The 22672-nt window shown below is 35.6% G+C and overlaps 1 non-coding gene across 1 annotated transcript; it reads right to left on the reverse strand.

Moving 5' to 3' along the window:
- Window positions 1-10356: 10356 nt before the first annotated feature.
- On the reverse strand, window positions 10357-10428 carry Trnaq-uug (transfer RNA glutamine (anticodon UUG)). Its single transcript has one exon. It is a non-coding gene; the product is annotated as a tRNA-Gln (tRNA).
- Window positions 10429-22672: the final 12244 nt, after the last annotated feature.

Below are 22672 nucleotides of genomic sequence, written 5' to 3' on the forward strand. Positions count from 1 at the left end.
CCGTCGGCATAAAATGTTGTTTTTATACTAATAGGCATTTGTGTAGTTATTTGCTTTTTTATTTTAAACTGAAAAGAGCTTACGCTTACTTCCTTACTACGAATGACCTACGAATTTACTGTCTTTGGTTAGAGTTAGGAACTATGAATTTTTAGGACAACGGTGATTTAAAAATAAGAACAGAAAAACATTGCTAAAATTGTTAATGTCCATAAAAGAAAAATATTAGTAAAGACTAAGTACAAAGATCAGTGTCCGGAAATTGATTCCCATGCCATTCCGCTACGTTTACGTAATTGATTCAATTTTTGTTTGTCTTTGATAATCGTATTTGTTATCAATTACTTATTACAAAATCTGAGGAATCCACTTTTAGCTCCATTTAATTGTTATAAATTCATGCGAGCTATGAAGCGAATAGCAACGTGAATGTGAGAACGTAAAACGTGAAAATCGTGTGAAACTACATAGCACTAGTATGCGAGTATGAGCGAGATAGTAAGCTACGCACACGCAAGCGAATATCAGTGAGTGTCAGTGTCTGGTGGTAAGCTTAGAATAAATATAAAAGTGGAAAAAAAGAAGTGTACCTAATACACTCTTATGGTAGATGTCGCTAGGGTCCCCTTGACCCATATGGTGGAAAGATTTGCTGGCTATGGACGTGGCCTTGGTGGCTCAGATGGCAGAGCGCTGGAGTGTCGATCCAGAGGCCGAGAGTTCAAGTCTCATCCAAGATAGTAATTATTCCACTTTTAAATTTATTCTAAACTTAATAACATCGCTTACGTTTCTGCATGTTAAAAATTAAAACTGGAATTAATATAATCATTATTTATGAGTAGTAATTAAGTAACGTTCATTTTTGCTGACCCTACAAGTATGCGAAGAAGGCCGATACGGCAGATAGCCAACAAGCCTTAACAAGACAGCGTACGCGAAATAATAAACTTAACCATTACTTAACATTATGCCGTGATTTGTAACTATTTACATACGCGGCGCCTTAACTTTTAACCTTAGATGGGATAAATTGTAGATGTGGGTCTTGAAAGTTCTTTAAGTAAAAATATAAAAAAAAAATTATTTCTTCTTTTTTTAACTTGCTCTCTATGGCTCTAATACAGTTTTATTTTAAGTCTCAAAAGTCGGACAGTCTCAGTCGGACTAGACCTGGGTCTGAAAAAGAATATGCCCTATAGACTGATATAAATGAGATTACACGAAAATTAGGAAATTTGCCACGAGTGGCGATAAATTGAATCACAACCGAAGGATTAATAATATCCTGAATTAAAAAATAATTACAGTTATTACTATAGCCTGTAATCTATAATAGCCTTATCGTTTTTAGGGTTCCGTACCCAAAGGGTAAAACGGGACCCTATTACTAAGACTTCGCTGTCCGTCCGTCCGTCCGTCCGTCCGTCTGTCACCAGGCTGTATCTCACGAACCGTGATATCTAGACAGTTGAAATTTTCACAGATGATGTATTTTTGTTGCCGTTATAACAACAAATACTAAAAACATTATAAAATAAAGATTTAAGTGGGGCTCCCATACAGCAAACGTGATTTTTGACCAAAGTTAAGCAACGTCGGGCGTGGTCAGTACTTGGATGGGTGACCGTTTTCTTTTTGCATTTTTTTCCGGTTTTTTTTTGCTTTGGTACGGAACCCTTCGTGCGCGAGTCCGACTCGCACTTGCCCGATTTTTATATGTTTAATGTCAAGTAACATTTAAATATGTACTACTTACAGTCTGTATATTTTAACTTTACCTTTACCTTCGTCATACATTTTTGTCTGCAAGAAAGGAAAGAGTATTCCGTACTATTTCCTATGAGCTTTTATACTAAAAAAATACAGACTATAGTAATTATTTATTTCCGTATCATAAAATTATAATAAATCCCGCATCTGCCTTAAAGCTTCATCTAAATAAGTAAAGACCATATAGGTTAGTTATTAGATGGTTTGTCTAGGGCCGTTAACCGCAGACTCGGAATAGACAACCTAGGTCCTTCACTGGACACTCGTAGGACAGGATGGACTGTAATGTATGGAGCCATACATCTTAAAAGCTATGTTTGCACACATAATACTGTGTAACATTGTTATTGCTTTGCATGCTTAGAATAGAAATCAATTTAAAGTTGAAAAAATTGATTGTTTACCGTCAACGTCAAGCATTATGTCGATTTGTTTGCCTACTATAACTATCATAAAAAAATCGTTGTCTCAAAGTTTGGGTAAGTACTACATATTTTATGTACGTATTATTAGACCTTCTAGCTGTTTCCCATGCACTGACGTCCAGTTTTTGCGGGACCGGTTTCCTGCAGGATCCCGTTTTAATAGTATTTATACGTGCTACAATAGTAAGGTCCACGCGACCATTCTGTTTGCGGGATAGGTACAGTCAACGGTAAAAATATGGGTGTAGACAACTTACTCCAAAATATGTCCCATAGTTCTTCTTCTTCCTAGTCGAATCCTCATGTCTGAGGGTCGTGTCGTGACCACTATAAGTCGCTCTGTGCTGTAGTGCTCTCCATCATTCATTCATTAAGGAACCCTTAAGGAAGTTCTTAATTCACTGACATAAGAGTTATGGGACATATTTTTGAAATGATTTGTACACCCATATTTTTACCGTTGACTGTACTGCACGCATAGGTACTACAGAAAACTGGATCCTGCAGAAAACCGTACCCGCAATAAACTGTACCTCAGTGGGAAAGAGCTCTTAGGCTGCGAAATATTTAATTGCGTAAACACTTAAATGCAGAAATAATTCCCGCTCATAACATAAATAATGATTATGTACTTCATAAAACAAGGTAGGTATACATATCATAGTTATTAGAGCCGACTGCATTAAAACATCTTAATATGTAAATAATAAAGTCTACTCGTTAAATTATGGCGATACTTAATGCAATTTAATGCGTTAGACAAACTTTGTACAATCATAAAATGAATTATGCAGCTATTTAATATTTTAATTATTCTTATAATTCTGTAGTGTAGTATTTAAACGTAGCTTGACATAAGTAGCATAAAAACTATATTCTATATCTTCTATCTATTAAAACCAATCTTGCACTTTTTTCCCCAAAAAATAAACGTGTTATGTCTAAAGGAATATAAATTAACTTTAAATTGATAGATTATTATTTATTAGACATAAATATTTGTCTTATTAATATAATGTCTGATATTCGTTCAACTCATATTATTAATAGATTTCAAAAGCAATATTATAAATATTCATGATGGTCCGGTTTTGGCGGTGCAATTCGATGATTTTTTAATTCATGGGCTCTGGTAGCAATTCGACTTGTTTATCAATAAGTCACCGGTGCGGTGTGCAGTGTCTAACTTCTCTTAAATGTTCTCCTTGCCGTAAATGACTTTCCATTATTAATTCCATCACTTAATCGATAGCCACTTTATCCTCTAATATCTGGGAGACCGAGCTTTGTTCGAAAAACATATAAAAACTCATAAATGCGCGTTTTCCCAGAGATAAGACCTAGCTAGATCGATTTATCGCCCCCGAAAACCCCCATTAGCAAATTTCATCGAAATCGTTAGAGCCGTTTCCGAGATCCCCGAAGTACAAATCATTTCAAATAAATAAATAAAAATTAAAATTTATTATACAAAAGGTTAATTGTACATAAATAATCATACAAAAGTAACTTAAATATATCTAAATATTAAAATATTTTAATCTAAAAGGCCTCCGCGGGCTGTACCGGGTGCAAAGGTGCCCATTATACTTGCCGCGTTACCACGTTGGATAAATAAACAAGAATTGCTCGTTTAAAGGTATTCATATATAAGTATTATAATATAGATTGATCTAATCTTTTCCTAGTATGACGAACGGACATTTAGGTTATAATTTTGTTTTTTCTATTCTCGAAAGTAAGGAACATTGATGAAGCCATGCATTTTTTGTCCAAATTAAGTCACAGCCAGAAAATAGGCTCCAATACCCTTAACTTATGAGAAGAGGGAACTTTTTTCTCTGTGCGTTTGCGATCCATTTGACTTAACCTTTTGACTGCCAAAGACGTCAACTGACGAGCGCGGCGCGGCTACAACCGAATATTAATCTTCATGCATTCGGACATGGTTCACGATGAAGCGCCGCACACGACAGGCGTGGCATTCAAAGGGTTAAGCAAGTCCTAGACATTTCTATTTAAATACGAACCAAATCATGTTGCATACTAATGCGGGGCCTAGATTACCCTTTAACAAGGTAATCGCCACCATCGCTCATCGAGTTACCTGAACCGTTATGTGCAAACGGAATTTATATCGCGAAAGTATTTCAAAATCGAGTGGATCCTGTATTAACTTTTAGCAGTTGTTATATGACACTGATGGTACTACTATACAGCCCATAGGCTCCTTCCAAACGATAATGTTTTCTTTCTCTGAAAAGCAACTGGCACATAAACATATATTGTTTCTATAGGTATACAAGTTATGCAACAAGCTAAATACGTATCTTTTTAAAGACAAATAAAAGAAGTAGGGTAAGATGGTATAATATACCTACTTATATATAGGATGGCCAAAATATAAGTGCATACCCGATGCCAGGGAGGTTTTGGGATTATACTGAGCAACTTTCACTATGACACCAATGCCGAAATCGTGAAAAAAAAATTTACCCTCCCATAGAAAATGGACCCGCCAACATGTATGAAACAGCCAAATTTTACGCGATTTCGGGGTTAGTCCCATAGTAAATGTTGCTCATTGTAATCCCAAAACCTCCGTGCCAACGAGAATGCACATATTTTTTGGTCACCCTGTGTAAATATCTATTATATAAAGAAAGATAGAGGTAGGTCTCAGGAGGTACATAATTATTTACAAGCTATAGCCACAATATGTTCTGTGCTAGCGCTTTGAGCACGCGCAACGAATCATCGGCTCGTGCGCGCCCCAGAATCCAGATCGATGATCTATAGCCCCTCATCGATCGTTGTCAACATGTGCGGTGCACGAAGGCATTTCGCATAGATTAGTCGTAGGCAAATAGTTTAAATTTTGTTTAAGTTTAAATTATGTTCGTACGGTCAGACATAAACAATAGTTACAAAGGTGACGGATCTGGGTTTAAGTCCGGTAAGGAAGTAAATATTTGCGTAAGTACCTTAACGTGTATTTCTTCTGAAATTGACCTAGTGAACCTAGCCTCAATAGAACAGTAGGCTCAATAAGGTTGGTGCTGAAGGTAGACGACGATGAGGTTAACGTACTAGTGCTTGACATGCTTATGCCCAATAGATGACACCTTGCTGTCACCTCTATTGACAATGACTTATGTTTCAAGGTGACATGTACTGGGACTGTGTCGAGCACCAGTACGTTTACCGTATGCCTACTAATAGATTCTTAGATAAGGATAAATACGTAGAAAATATCCATAACTCAGTAACAAATAGTTGTGACAAATACAAAAATCAATAAGATCGATGATGCTGATGGTAATAATAAAAACTATCCTGTCTTTCCTCAGGGTTCAAACTACTTATCTCCATAGCAAATTTCATGTATTTAAATCAATTCAGCGGTTTAAACGTCAAGAGGTAACATACAGACCGACAGACATAATTAGTAATTACCTAAGCATTTCGTCGTGAAGGCCGCCGGAAGACGCTGGATGCGGTTCGCTTCCAACCGGTACGAATGGAGGTCCAAGGGGGAGGCCTATGTTCAACAGTGGACGTCTTATGGCTGAGATGATGATGATGATAAGCATTTCGTCGGGTGACAAGCAAAAGTCACTAAGTACTATCAATAAATTTAACTAACAATGCACTTTATTACACTTGTAACACGGTTTATTGTCCAATAATTTCCGTGGTGTTACTTAGTTAGTGACCTTTTCTTGTCACCCGACGATTTATTAGTAGGAATTCTGGATTCCGGATAAAAAAAATTAAATATAACCATTTTGTCGCGATTTAGGGGTGATTGTAAAGTTGCCTTTATATTTTTTTAAGTGTAATAATATATTAAACTTAATTTAATACTTTTGCGCCATATCTACTCGACGGGGACGTCGCAGCGAACGTGTTAAAATTGAACGTGTTCTTAGTTTATTGACATTCAAAATAATTAAATAACTCTTTGGTTTATCTCTCCCGTAAATATGGATAGGTACTTATATATTTGACTATACTAACGAATCACAGGTAAAGTCTCGCCCAGTTAGTTAAGTTTAGCATTACAATTGCCAATTAAGAATGAATAAGAACCACGGTGGTGCCACCCAGTAACAACTACATATTCAAAAGGACAGTCATATGTCGCATTGGACGCCTGTTTAAATTTGAACCTTAAATCACGTGAAATTAGAGTTGATATTCATTTGAAACTGTAATTGCAATGCGAGCATTTATAAATTTTATAAGGCAGTGGTTGTATGCTAAACCGCAGATTGTATATCAAACTGAAATTCAATTTGATGGTAATGAATTAAGTTGAGTTTAAAGAGGCGACCTAGATTTTCTTAATTTCCATAATTGCATCGAGGAAGCAGACGGAAAATTCGAACTTTAAGATACGTCAATTAATAGATCTGAGAAAGATATGGATTAGATTCTCGTCCAAGAGCATTTTCTAATCGTTGTCATCAAAATACGTCATTAAAAAAGATTAAACCTTTGCTGGTCTTAAAAAAAACGGTAACAGCTTATGTGACTGCTACGTAGGTAATGAGAGGCATTAAAATACGAGTGCGGGTTTATGAAACGAGCTGAAGCGAGTTTCATTAAAACATCACACGAGTGTTGTTTACTTTAGATTACAAGAAAACCTATAAGAAGGTCAAGCGTGATTCTTACGAAAACCTAGTATCTCTACCTTACGAAAAAAAGGTGGTGATTCCTCGGGACGCGAGTAGGCCGCTTTTTCCTTGATGAGTTGATGTCAAAGTTAACACGATCTTGATAAACAAACATTCATGAGCGGCATTCAACTTCAAAGAATTAAATCATGAATTGATATTACTTTGATAGGTAATGACTTCTCTTTGGTTGCTTTTGTTTATTGATACGGGCGAGATAAACTGCGAGTTATATCAAATTAAGATCAGGCATTTGAAATTGGAATGCTGCTCCATATGTGTTGTACCGTTAGCAGCGACCACGCGGGTTAGTTTCAGCCGCAACCGCAGCTTTCCCTAATCTGGGTAGCGTCAGCAAAATTGTTGTGGGGTAATTTGGGATCGGAATTTTTATTGAATGAGTCTTCTTGACTTCAAATACTGGACAATAATACTTATATTATTATAATAAAAATAGGATGATGTAGATTCACGAAAGTTTCCGTTTATGAAGAATTTATGAATTTATGAAGGCTTTAATATTTAATAAAAAAAGTCAGCCATGTGCGAAACACACTCGCGCGTTAAGGGTTCCATAATAATTAATCACAATTTTTTTACAATATAATATACAAAATAACAATATTTTATTCCTTAAAAATATAATTAAAATTTCCATATTTGATACTAATGTAAAACGATGAAGTCGTTTGACTTCAAAAAAATACAAACCCAAAGTCTCTGGGGGCTGTTTATCTTGACATGGGTGGCCTTTCTATCAAAATAGTTGACAATTAGTGTTGGTGATAGGGACCTCTCGAAGCACGAGTGATATTAATTTGGCACCTACTAATTAATACAGGTTTTTTGTAATTGTAAGTCAGTTTGTTAGTCATTTTTATAAGAATTATGAGACGTGGAGCTGCAGGAGCCGTGTGTGATTATTTACAGTTACTACTAATCTTTTAAGCAGGCCACTGACGAGCCTTCCAAATGGATGCCGATGCCGTTACAATGGATTCATCCAAATGGACGGCATCCTAATATTAAACATTGTACGTTTTTGACATTCACGGACCTATTTTGGATTGCAGCCACTCTATTTGGACTGTTGGAAGGCTCGTCAGTGGCCACCTTTAAACATTTTTAAGTGTCACAAATGTCAACTTTCAAAAATTTTTAGTGTCACTAGGTATTATTGGTATATTTTTTACCGACGCTACCCAATCGTCAAATACAGCGTAATAAAATACCGCCACTCACTTTGCCTCCAGTTTAACTTACATGCACACAGATACGGTTTTCTTGCTATTCGATACGTGTAATATTACGAAATAGATGCATTCCTAGAATTACTTAAATTCACCTGTCGATTAATAAAGTCGGTCGAATTTAATAAAATACTAGATATGCCCGTGATTTCGAGTGAGTCTTTAAATTTCACGCCCTTCCGCCTCGACCTCGTCACATCCCCGTAGAAGTTAAATTTTGGGATAAAAAAAAATGCTATGTAATTTTCCATTTCCATTTTCCAGGTTATGAATTATTTGTATGCTAACTTTCTCCAAAATAATCCACATTACCAAACATCAACACTAAACTTAAATTTGCTTTTTTTTCATATTATCCTGTTGTTGAAGTTAACCCATTGCACCTCATTGGTTATTTATTACACTTATTAGTACCTACTGTTCCTAGTGGCGTGCAGTGCATACAAAAAAAGGTAGGCACTAGGGTAGGCAGTCCATACAAAATGACCAAAAAAAAAGTTGCCGATTTTTATAGTTTGCGTTACATTCCTTCAAGAATGACTCTTCTAGAGCCCGATTTAAGTCTTATCTCCACTGCACGCCACTGACTGTTCCCTAATTTTATAAGAAAAAGTAGTAAATTTAAAGTCCAAACTGATATCCGTCAGGTAATTCATCTACGGAGAGTGGTTGTTACCGCTCTAGTCGTGATACTCGCAAACCGAACGCTCTTGTGAGTTAAAGACATCAACGGGCTATAAGTTTAAGTATAACTTAAGAAGTTACTTAAACTTTTATTCTATATAAATATAATTGTATAATTGACTGCTATAATATATGTAATAATTATGTTCATATTTTCTAAGACAAATTTAGTCGTTTAATTTTTTTTTGTTCTTTTTTTCTTTTGTTTTCTTTTTTTTTTTGTACACATTTAATCGCGTACGTTTAATTGTAGATTATAAGATTATATATCTCCGTGAAGAATATATCACACATTCATATGTGATAGTTACAATTTATACATTGTCAGGAGCGCAATCCACTTTATTTTCGGATAACTGTTTTACAGCAAATTATTCGACTTCATCTATGTAAATATTGTCATAAAACCAGTTCAACACTTACAATTGTATGTCATAGTAAATTCCTCGGTTCGTACAGAGATAGTGCATAATTGTTTTCCATCGTATATTATTCAAAACGTTCGAATCTGTCATGCTAGTTGAGTCAGTTCAGTCAGCTCAGGCAATATCAGTTCTTTTTGTACCGAGACCAAACCGAGACTGACTGATATAGCAAGACACGATCATAAGTTTCCGCGAAAATACGGAAAATATGGAAAATAATTATGTACTACATCTGTACGTGTTATCCTATAGCCGCCCACGCGTCAAAACTTGCCAAGACAAATGCAATTATGATTTGTCAAAATAACGATTCAAATTAGAATGGAATGGTAGGCCTTTTTATAGACCTCTGGGCGGCCAGAGGTTATAACAAAAACAAGTTTAATTTACTCCCTGCTAAATTGTCACAACGTATTTATCAGCCAAGTTTTTACAGACATATCGCCACGCCGGACGCACGGACATACTTTCCCGACGTATTAGTTAATACAAGTCCAGAAAAGGTGCGCGTAAAAACTGAGCCAAGACCAGATTTGACTTGCTTGAGTTTCTGATCGTTGTGTATGTATGAATCGGCGTGTTTCATGGATGTAGTGAGTAGTTACATTAAGTACCGTGTTATTTTAATATGTTTTGGAATCGCTGGGAAAGTAATGTTCTTGGCTTGTTTTACTTTTTTCCAACGAGCTTGTTTCTGTAAGAATTGAAATGTTAATATGGGATAATAAACTATATTTAAATTATGAACATGTCAGGAATCAGAGCCAAAGTCAATGATTCCTCTAATTATTATTTTTTAAATTGCTAGGTAAATTTTAAGATCATAAATATATTTAAAAAAAATACCTTTTTTACGTGTACTGACAACCCATAAAATTGAGCATTTCTAAATATAATTTATCATACAATACAATTTGTAATTTAAGCCGTAAGTAATTAAAAATTACAAAAGAATACCGGCAACTCAATGAAACACATGAACCGATTTTGATAAAACATGTCTTAGCAACCACAAACAAATCGGTACATCCGATTTAAGAGCTACGGTGCCACATACGGACGCACACAGCGGTTAAACTTATAACACCCCTATTTTTGCGTCGGGGGTTAAAATTACAGGTTCCACCGAGATTTGAACTCAGATCGCTGGATTCAAAGTCCAGAGTGCTAACCATTACACCATGGAACCGGATACCGGGCACCCCAAAAACACAAATTGTTGGGCATAATGGCGTTGAATGCAAAACGTCGAGGTAAATGTTTACTCAGGTGTAATCAAGACAAAACGCTGATTAATGATTACTTACTATGTATCCACGTCACTTATATATTATGCACATGTGTAATAGGATCTGGACCCGGGTATGTCCTTAAACCACGTCCAAGACCACCGGTGGACGGGCAGCAGCGTCCCTCAAATTCGGTGTACTCGACTGCGATCGCCAACCCGCCTGCCAAGCGTGGCGATTATGGCATTCACCCCCCAAAAAAGGGGGAGGCCTATGTTCAGCAGTGGACGTCTTATGGCTGAGATGATGATGATGATGATGATGTGATGATGTGTAATAGGATTAGTTGCTATGTATAAATTAAATTGATGGTTTTCAGGAGTTCGTTAAATCAGCTTTCAGCAGCAACTCACGGTAAAAAAAGGTCAAATACTTTTTGAGTTTCTTTAATCCATAATAGAGGTGTATGAATATTATAAATGCGAAAGTAATTCGTAACTGTCTGTCTGATACATCTTCACGCTTCAATCGCTGAAACGATTTAGATAAAATTCTAAAATTTAGATGAATTATGAATTAGATGAAATTTAGATTAAATTTTAGATGATATAATGGATATGATTGAGATGAATGAGTTTGAAGCCCGGGAAAGGACGTAGGGTAGTTGTGATCAATCATCATCATCATCATCATTCCACACAAATAAATTTTGGGCGGAAGCTAGTATTCTAATATTTACTCAAAAAACCGATTTAGCATATCGGCCTTGGCTCATCTCACATCGGCTCACATCACACCACGGCTCTTTTTCGAGCACCATAGACAACTATAGACATCCAACGCCGGCTTATAGCATTTTCGGTTAAGGCAAGGCGAACCTAGAGCCTAGTGTCTACGGATGGACCACTCGCCAGTGGAGGCTGGGATACCGCGCGACTCGCACGCGCCATTCGTTTCGAACGAGTTCCAAATTCGAACCGACGCAAAGTGACAGTTGGTGACTGTGTTTTGTTTTTTTATTAAGTGCGAAGGTTTGTGTTTTTTGTTTAATTTATGACGGAATTTTAATCTAAAATTTTCTTATTTAAGTTTAAATACGTAGTTTAAAAAGTTTTGCCAGTTGCTGACTTTTCGCTTGAGTGGAATAAGTTTGCAGGTTTTTTATGTATTTTACTTATAATATTTTTAAATATAGGTAAAATGCTGAAAAAGTGATTATTATAAAAAAGTACTTGATCGATGTTCATTAGTAGGTACAGCTAATAGCTAATCATAAATATTTTTGTTGACACCAAATATTTGTTTTGACCGAAATAACACATTTTATAGGTACTTTAAGTTTGTTTATAGACATCCAAAACAAATATAAATGTACTATTGTTTCACATCGTAAAACAAAATCAGCGTCCAACGTCCATGATTTAAGTGCAATAATTGTACTTAGTCCGAAGAATTATTGCAGAACATCTTGTAAGTATGTAAGGTAAACGTCCGTATGGATGACACTGACCTAATGTATGACTTTTACGCAGTTTATTTTGAAAAACAAGAAAACGGTTTTTAATATAAACATAAAACAGGACTTAATCGATTGCATGTGTTATCTTTAAATTTTCTTCCGAAGCTGTCATTAATACGTTAAATATTTTTCACTTTGTGAGGTAGTTTTTGCTAGGAGGTGCATCGATTTAGTTGTGCGTCGGGTTTCTTAGTACATCTGTTAAGACTTTGCATCTTAAAAGTGTAAATAAAAAACAGGACTTTATTAGTAATTAGTAAGTGCTTATTTATAATGTTACATAATAAACCAAACGATTGATATTGTATATTAAAAGTAGATTATTTTCCTTACGTTAGTATTTAGAAGGCATGTCATACACTGGTAAAAAAATTTAGCGTTTAGTAGTGTATGACATCTAAGTCATTCACTCGCACAAAATTACTATTTTATGAAATTTAATATTGACCATGTTGTAAGGAAGTAAGACATACTTTTAATATACTCTGTAAAAACCAATTATTTTTCGATCATGTGAGTAGTGTCTGACATGAGTGTCATACACTGTTTTACTATGGTGGTGGAGTGAATGACAGTTACGTATTGAGGTGTCATTCATTGGGTCGTAACTAGTGTCATACATTGGTTACAGCTATCATGTAAACTTGATGCACCTCCATGTCATACACTGGGTCAACGACATTTTTTTTTCATAGTCATACAATGGGACATTCGATATTTCGCCAGTTATCCACTGGTACAATTTCAGATGTCGAGCAAAACTGAAATAATTAATAATTGTTATTACTATTGTACAATGTATTGTTCCGCTGATATTAAGGAAGAACTGGTTCATAAATCTGCATACACCAATAGTCTGTATGGGTCATATTTAAGTAGTTTTCCGGGTAAATGTCTTAATTTCCTCCTAATAGTGTCATTCACAGGGACACTTACCTTATGTACTATATTATATTACCTGCTATTTAAAGCATTCAGTACCGTATTAAGTAGCTTTCATACGAAAAACATATATTTTTTATTTATTTAATATACACCTAGGTACCTATTTAATACAAAGTTATATTCTGCAAGACCCATAAATCATGAAATAAATTAAAACTATAACCGACCGTTAAATGTCGGTAAATACAGCCTGGCAAAAAAAAGAGTAGAAATTAAAAAGTGGCAACACTGTGGTGTCGTCCCGTTCTCTTCTATAAATTAATTTGAACGAGACGACACTACAGTATTGCCACTTTTTAATTTCTACTCTTTTTTGCCAGGCTGTACATAAAAATGCCCTTTAACCTGTCCTCGGTTTTGACGGACGGAAGTAGGTAGTAGATGCGGGCGGAAATGACCGACAATATTGTACAGTTTGCATACCTATGCTGAATTTTCTTGTGTTTTTAGGATACACAAGATAATATTTATTTTGCACTATAAACGATTTTAAATGAAACTCTATCTCAGGGGATGTATAAGTATAGTATAGAAACGTTTTGAATTTTCATAAACAGTATTTAGCCGATTTGATGCGGTAGAAATGTGATAACTGAACTAGGGTATACTCAGGTAATTCCAACTACTTCAAAATGTCGGCTTTCTGAATTATCAGCCGTAATTCCATTATTAAAGTTCATTTTTGGAATTGCTTTTCAGAACTTTTCGGAATTATAGTAACAGCACCAGTCATGGGACATTTAAGAGGGAATTTGGAGTATTTGTGATATTTCCCTAATACATGTGAATGGTCTACCGCTTAGCGTATTGAAAGATGAAAGTCCTACCCGTCTTTCATGTTTCAGGCGTGTTGTATCAAAGATACTGCAATGAGTTTCCACATACTTAACAAATTAAAACTATGCTATTTTTCTCCAGTCATGGACACCAAAGCTCCAGTAATGGGCCCCCCAGTAATGGACACTACTCTATCAGTATAAAATATTGAAATAGGTCATCAGATCTGGTCCATGTTATCATAATATTGCATTATCATCCGATTTGCATATTTAATTACGAATACAAAATTTCAACTCAATCGGAAAACGGGAAAGTGGCTCAAACTCGGCTACCAAGATTTGACCCACACTAAAAAACGATATTAATTTATCCGAAGTCCGAGCATACCTCCTGGTTGACATATTTCGTAACTACATTTTACTTCTGTATTGTTTAAACATGAAATGATGGCATGGCAAGCATCATTATGTAAATTTCCCATTATAGGAGGTATGCAGTTTTACAGCTCCTATAATGGGATTGGGCCAAATACCACTATTTTTTTACATCTGTGGACTCACAACATAGTATGTTGTATACCTTATCTCATGGTAAATGCAATTAACAAAACACATTTTAGTTTTCATCAAGTATTAATTAATTAAAATTTAATAAATTAACTCACCTCTCTTAGCGAAGTTGTTAAGAATTCGTAGTGGTATTTTTTTTTCAATGACACGACAACTTTTGGGTTGACGCCAATTTCTTAAAAAACAACCAAATTTAATAAAAATTCAAACTGAAACAGCTCTAGGACTCTTATTTATGATAATATACAGGCAGTGTTTATAAACTACTTTTAGACACTTATTTTACAGGATTTGTGGTTTTTTGTCCCATTACTGGTTCCACGCCCATCATAGGGTACACTACTATAACTTACCTAATACACCTTCCATCGGTTTTTCGTTTGGGCAATCTTGAATAGTAAATCACAGTGAAATCGTTAGTGGCCATTTCAATAACTAAATAATAACCATAATTTTAGCCTATAAACGTCCCACTGCTGGGCACAGGCCTCGTCCTCCTCCCATGCGCGTGATGCGCTATAGTCTCCACGCTAGCCCAATGCGGATTGGGGACTTCACTTAGGTACACTTTGCGCAGATGTATGCAGGTTTCCTCACGATGTTTTTATTCACCGAAAAGGTAGTGGTAAATATTATATGATATTTCGTACATAAGTTCCGAAAAATAGTCAGTTTCAATAATTGGCTGCCAAAAATTAAGATTAAATTTACAAGTACCTATTGGTAATTTTATAGCATAGAAATACACTTTATGCTGGATACGATTATTTAGGTACCTGTAGGAAGCTATTGGCAGGCAAAACAATAGGAAATAAACATGCTTAGATAGGTATTGCCATAAAAATAATAGTTTTGAAGATGAAGTGTGACGCAACTTGTGTATTTGTGTAATGAGTAACGTCCGAGAATAGGTAAAATTCAACTTAAGTAATGCAATTTTCTAGAGAATTTGTCTTTGTAATGATGCCAGTTTCGTTCGGCTTTTAAAACTACTTTCTATTAGGTAATATTAGGGCTTACTTAAATAAAATTTACATCTGTCCTGTAGATAATATATCCACCACTGATGTACAAGTGCTAATTGTCTTTCACAGTATGTCATTTCACAGCAATATTCTTGTTCTGCAATATATCGACAAGAATGATAGAAAATGCTACATTCATTTGTGTTACGGTCATTAGGACGGTTTCAGACTAATAGCGTTTTATACGTTTTTTTCGGAAGTGCGTGTGTGTAGGCGCGTACATACCAAATGTAGCAAAATGTAGCGCGCGTGTTAAGCGCGAAATGCTGAAACAACCGTATAAGCGCAGAAAAGACGCTAGTCTGTAACCGCCCTTATTGACTGTCATTTCGTTTCAAAACCGAACTACACTCAAGCTTAGATTCGCTTCCCGCCGGCTCTTTAGCCCTTTTCCTTTCGTCATAGAATTACGACACGAAAACGTCTCACACATAATTTTCCGACGAACACCTCAAATCCGCCATCAAAATAAGTGCATACTCGATATACACGAAATCGTAATCTTTCTCATACATATTTATATATTTGCATAAATTTGGATTAGATTAGTCGAACCTGTGTCTCTCCGGTGCCATCTTCGGGCCAAAAAAAGAAAATCTTAAAGTAATATGGAACATGTATGGAGTACGACATTTCAGTTTTGATGCTGGAGAATTAATTCCATTGCATTACAAATTTATAGATGCGGTTCGGAAAAGTAACCAACATAGCCTCAAAACTCATTTACCGTCTGTAGGGCGATTGCAGCGAAATATTGAACGGTAAACGTAAATTTGTCGCTACATGGTTGCTATACTTCGACAAGCTTACATTTACCTTTGAAACTTGAGGAACTAAAGGTTTCCACATACTGCTTAAGTAGAATCATTTAGAGTGAAAATATATCACTGACGACTGTCAGCGCGGGCAATCCAGTACCATCGTCTTCACTGTTAACTGATAATGATAATTTGTAAACTTTATTGCAACGACATACAGTTCATCAATGGTCAACTAAAACCGTTGCTATGAAGACCTACCACGACTTCAAGATTCGCTCCGAGACCTTTACAGACGCAAAATTAAGTTTGTAAAGCGAAATGGTAGTAAAGAACTAGTGGCTGACATTAATCGCATTTTCGTCTCGTTTCGTTTTATTAATTGGGTGTAGTTAACTAGTATTTACTTTTAATCATGCACGATTTGATATAACACTTGAAAGCCGTGACAAATAGCTATAGTCCGACATTTTTTTAATAGCCGACTACCTTGGAAAGTGGCTTCTACATATATTTACTTAAATTCGTTAGTTTGGATGGATCGAACGCATAAATTCGCAGCGATAATTAGGTTTACATACAGTATATAGTACAGTAACATATCGGTCCAACAATTTCTGATGCTATGTTGTAGAGTCCACTTGTGTGGTAGGTATTCAAGAAATTTGAAATATTTTTCTTAATTGCTTGCATTCCTAAATACCTACAACTAATTCTCATAGCTCCGACCACCTGCAAAAGATTTCCCTTTAGGATGACTCAGCTATGTCGGTTACTCATGCACTTCAAGTGGTTTAGTGTTAAGTCAAAAATAAGTTTATATCCATACTCGAGATGAAACTAACGCTTAGCCCCCCCCCCCCCCACATCTGGCGTCTTTCGAGCGTCGGCGTCTACAATTCTATGGCCGACGTCGACGCAACTGCGCAGCGACGTCATTTTCCATAGCGCTGGACCGACGCCGACAGACGCCGACGCTCGAAAGACGCCAGATGTGGGGGGGCCTTTAGGATGACTCACGTTAGATCAGGCCGTGTCCGGTCCATAGCTTCCAGCGCTTACTTTTCTATGACATAACAGGCGATCACGTGATGCTTTCCATAGAAAACGATGCGCCGGCAGCTCCGGCCCGGTCTAACGTGAGTCGTCCGAATCATCCTTAAAGGATGAGCAACGTTTCGCCGTAGCTTACCTTACCTATCCAATATCGTCCGTCCACAGAACACCGCCTCTAGAAACCTAATATTGGCCATTTTGTTCCCGACGCAAATCACCAAACTGTGAGGTGCGGGAGGGGTGCTCACGGCGTTGCGATTGGTCGTTTCAAACATGGCGCGCTGATACGTGTAAGCGTAGGGATGGGACATGTTCATTACAGTTAGTGGGTACTGCTACTAGTGATACCGAAATTTATTGTGGTAAAATTGTTACCAATTTAGTATACTTAGAGTAAACTTACTTAATAATTATATTGAATAATTTAATATTTCATTAAGTAATTTAACAAAGTACCTGAAAATTTTACTTAACATATTAGGGCATTTCTGTTTAAAGTACCCAGAACTTGAATTTTAAAGTTTAGAAATTTCATATTATTTCCACTCAGAATCGCAATCTCTTTCGATACGAGAAAAAAAGTGTCGCCAAAATATCATAATTTTTTTTATGTCCCTTTTATTAAGGTCATAGAAGATTGTATTGAAAACATATTCAAATGGACCAATAACATATGCCTATTACAAATCAACTCCGAGTTCTCTCGCACTTCTTTGAAGTTCATCATCAGGTCCATCTCGTGACATGAGACCTAACTGCTCACCTAGAGGATTCTAAAAAACCCATACAACATATGTCTATCACAAACCAACACCGAGTTCCCTCGCACTTCTTTGAAGTTCATCATCAGGTCAATCTCGTGACATGAGACCTAACTGCTCACCTAGAGGATTCTAAAAAACCCATACAACATATGTTTATCACAAACCAACACCGAGTTCCCTCGCACTTCTTTGAAGTTCATCATCAGGTCAATCTCGTGACATAAGACCTAACTGCTCACCTAGAGGATTCTAAAAAACCCATACAACATATGTTTATCACAAACCAACACCGAGTTCCCTCGCACTTCTTTGAAGTTCATCATCAGGTCAATCTCGTGACATGAGACCTAACTGCTCACCTAGAGGATTCTAAAAAACCCATACAACATATGTCTATTACAAACCAACACCGAGTTCCCTCGCACGTCTTTCATCATCAGGTCCATCTTATAACATGCGGCTCCGCTGGCCTAGAGGATTCTAAAAACAAATTACCTACATATTATGTCTAAAATGGTACAATACGGCATGCATGACGAAGCACGAAGTTTCCGCAACTGACGAAACCATCATCGTCACATCACTAGTCGAAAGGGAAAGGGATAGCACATTGCATTTTCAAGTTGACGAAAAGGGACGGACTACTGCGCCTCTGCTTAGTGACCAGTATAAAATGAACCCCGCGGACAAGAAACATTATTCAATGAAATAATGAATTTTACTTTCCAGTGAGATGTTATTCCATCTGTTTTGTAAGTAGAAGTCTTAGATGACTTGCCACACCATTTTATGCTGCAATATCCCATGATTTCCCAATAAATTCAATAGTTTACGATTTATTTTCTGAGACTCGTGCACACTGCTAACAGGTCGTAATCTTGGGCGCAACTGATCGGAGTGGCGCGCGAGCAATCTTATATTTGACCTATACACCATACGTGCGGTGACCGCGAGTCGTCCTATAAGCTCGGTCTATAGGGGTTGGTCTGTGCGTCCGTCATAAGGCATACTTAACACCACTAATTATGTTTTGTATGATGGGTCAAATTTTATTTTGTTGCCGAATTTTCTTTTCGTCAGATTGCGTTTAAATTTGATTTTATTAAACAGATTCTCCATTCTGTACAACATAAGCCCAATTTTTACCTATTACAATGTCCTAAAAAATAATCCACTGAGTTACGAAAAAGTATGATATTTTCGTGCTCAACGGAAAATGCCAGTAGGTACATTTCTTTCGGGACAAGTTGTGATTTCGGATTTATACCGGCCAAAACAAAGAGCTCTTCTAACCAACCGTTATCTTCGACATGAAAATAAAAATCATCCTTGATGATATAACATCTCGATTCTCGAGCGGTTTTTTTATTCCCCGGCTAATATGTAAATGTATGTACCGAGACAAGACATATTATTTTCACTATCAAATATATTTTCGCATTTACCAACAGTTCGGAATCAACCTAAAGCACCTTTTAAATATTCAATACATTATACATCTTAATTGTTTTACAACAGGTAACATATAAATCATAAACGACATCCAATCTGAAGAAGCCCACAGACTAATAAACAACTGTTATGACGAGCTGCCATAAAATTATAATTCATTTTACAATCCATAAAGCTGTGCCAATTAATTTAAATCACTATTATAGATCATTGTATAAATACATATAAAATCTGGAAATAGTGTGATCTTAAAGTCTTTTGAATAAGGTTCAGTTTTACAGGCTTTATTTTAACGCTACTTTGCTTTAACTTTGAATACATATTACATATTTATATATTTCTTACTCAGAGACAAGTTAACAAACATAGTGTCGATTCCATAAAAATTGATACATCTATATACTACACTACGCCATCATCGATATCTTTTTAAGTAGGTATAAGTACTTTTATAGAGTTTGTAACTCATTGATGTCCTTTATCTCTAAATCTCTCAAAAAAAAAATTAGGTGGTGTCACAGTGTAGAACTTCAGCTACACAGCTACTTAGTACTTATAGGAATGTACATAGTTATAATATAAAGCAGCTTTCAATGGAGATTAAAAGTCTATTATTTCATTGTCTCTGATAATACATATATTACCTATACGCTAATTTGAATGAGTTAAAGAAATAGGTAGATATTAAGAACTGGCATGCACAAGCTGGTTAGATTATTTTTATAACTTGAATAAATACAAGTTTTAAAGACATTACTTTGACTAAATAAGAATAAGATTATGGGCCTACTAAATTGGCGTGGAGAGGTTTCGATGGAGTTGCACTGCGTTATGATTATGACATCCACGACGCGATTATTATGTAAAAACCGAATAGGCCTCTAGGTTAAATGCATCCTGTATATGTCCTGTGTTAAGCTCATGCACTTACTTATAGGGCGCTTAAGGATTTAAGGGACTTTGTCGTCACATTTCCATACAAAGGACTGTTTAGTGGTCTTCCAACTCATACAGGATATTAAAATTGAAATTGCATTTAAATTGCAAAATGGGATTACTTTATTTTACTAGAACTACTAGCATGGTGATAACACTAATAACTAATGAATTTACGTCCAGTAATACGAGTAGACGTTTATTTCTATTTACTGTTAAAATAAAAACATGAAAAATATTAGATTCAAATATACCTTGGAACTTAATAGCTATCGGTCAGTTTCATAAATATTGTAACAAGTCTAGACAGCGTAAATTGCAAGTCTAGGTCATACCGATAGACCTGGATGCTATCGACGGCGTAATTGCTTATCAGTGAATCAGATAGCCGTTTTATCTATTTATATCTAACTACCTAAACCGTTGAAGGAGATTTGAAACTATTCGAAGGTTGTAGACGTGCAATAAGATCAGGGGTGAAAATTCAGCAATAAACATTTTATTGCACAAATCAATTAGTAAATCCAAAAAGAAATTAAAGATGTTTAGCAATAATTGTCCTTATTATATAACGAGTTTTGGGGTTCTAAAGCACTGCATTCTGATAGAGCATTTTACCCAGATTATTGAAGAGTTAGTATTAGTAGGTAATAGGGTGAAAATGGGATTGATTTGCATATCTACAAACAAACGAAAAGTTCACACAAGCTCACAATCTTTACTTAACTATCGATAACAAAATTCGATTCGCCCTTGATAACTTTCATTAGGTGCATTTATAACACAAAAGTACTAAGATATTTTCCAGAACTTCCTATAATATATGCTTCTACATATAGATAGCCGTAAGCAAAGCACGCATACGATATATGTACGTCACGTCCGAACAGATAAAATATAATGAGCGGTTCCAGAGATGCACTGCGCTGCGCAGACGACGATTTGGCAGACTAAAGTAGCACATATTTAACTACCTATGCAGAGTAGGTAGGTAGGTAGGTGAGAGCAGTTTTTAGAGACTATTTTTAGGTTAAATTATAAATGGAAAGATATTGAAAGAATTGAAAAAAGATCCAACCAAGAATGTAACTTAACCATACCATAACCATAACTTGGTAATATTTTTGAATAATCTTCTCTGAGTATCACTATGTATCTATTGAGCAGCAAATATCGAACAAATATAACATCATTTTAGAGAGATTTATTACTTAGAAAAAAGGTTCAAAACAGCCGCATTCGGATTTAAAAAATGATTAATGAAGATGATGAATTTGATATTGATGCCCTGTGCTCAACCCTAACTAAATCAATATCACATTTGAATTATAATCTGTACTCTAGAATGGAATTAGTATAACCGTACCTACAAATAAATTTCGTATCATTTAATATTTACCACTAGGTTTTTTGATGAAGTCTAGAGCCTTAAGTCTATGGTAAAAATCTTTAGACCGGGGCCGAATGAGCATAGCTTTCTTTTCTTTCTTATGTGGGACGCAAGTGATGTAACCTAAAATTCATAAGATTTTGAAAATATAACTTTCCAGAGACTCCGATATTTCTACCATACATTCAGTTAGCTCGAAATCATTCTCTACAATCTCTACTCTATGACAAAACAGAAGCGACCGTTTTCGTCTAATTGGCCATTATCCCTAAACTAGCAACAATAATTTAATTATACCCAAAAACGAATACGACGGTGAAATAACTAATTTATTAGCAAATTTTATTAATTTTACGACTAAGTTACGGCACTAAAGATGTCGTTGGGTTTTAATTAGCCATTATTAGGTTGTTATAATATTACATTAAGCAATTGTGGAGGTGGTTTTGATCTATAGTTTTGATGTTTATTGTGTAAAATACTGTTATGTTTATGCTTGTAATTTGTATAGGTACTGGTTAAGCTAACGTCGTTTTAGCCACCTACTTAGTTTTTTGTTTGACTATAAAAAGTTTTCTTTTTTATATTTTCATGAAAGTAGCGCCAGAATTTTATTATTACTTAGGTATATAATTGTAAAGTTCAAGAGATTTATGTTAGGTAACTCTTTCGAGCTTTATACCTCTAAAAAAGTACAAACTGCAACCAATGATAAGGCATAAGAATAACAAAAACATTCCTTAATATCTGAAAGGCCCCAATCACATAACCTGACATCTTATTAACTACACTTACACCTCTATAAAACCAGTGTTAAAAGATCCCCAATAGCACAAAGTTATAACGGACCTCATGCTCAAATTAGACTAGTGTCTAAAACAGCCAGAAAAAATGTTTTGTGAATGATTGGGCCACTTTGTACCTTTACCATCTTTTTTGCTACTCCGTTACGAAACCTTCCGTAACTAATCTGTTTTTTGCTAACGGTACTTTAAGTTTATAAACCTTTA

Source organism: Cydia fagiglandana, chromosome 2, assembly GCF_963556715.1.
Source record: "Cydia fagiglandana chromosome 2, ilCydFagi1.1, whole genome shotgun sequence".
Taxonomy (NCBI): domain Eukaryota; kingdom Metazoa; phylum Arthropoda; class Insecta; order Lepidoptera; family Tortricidae; genus Cydia; species Cydia fagiglandana.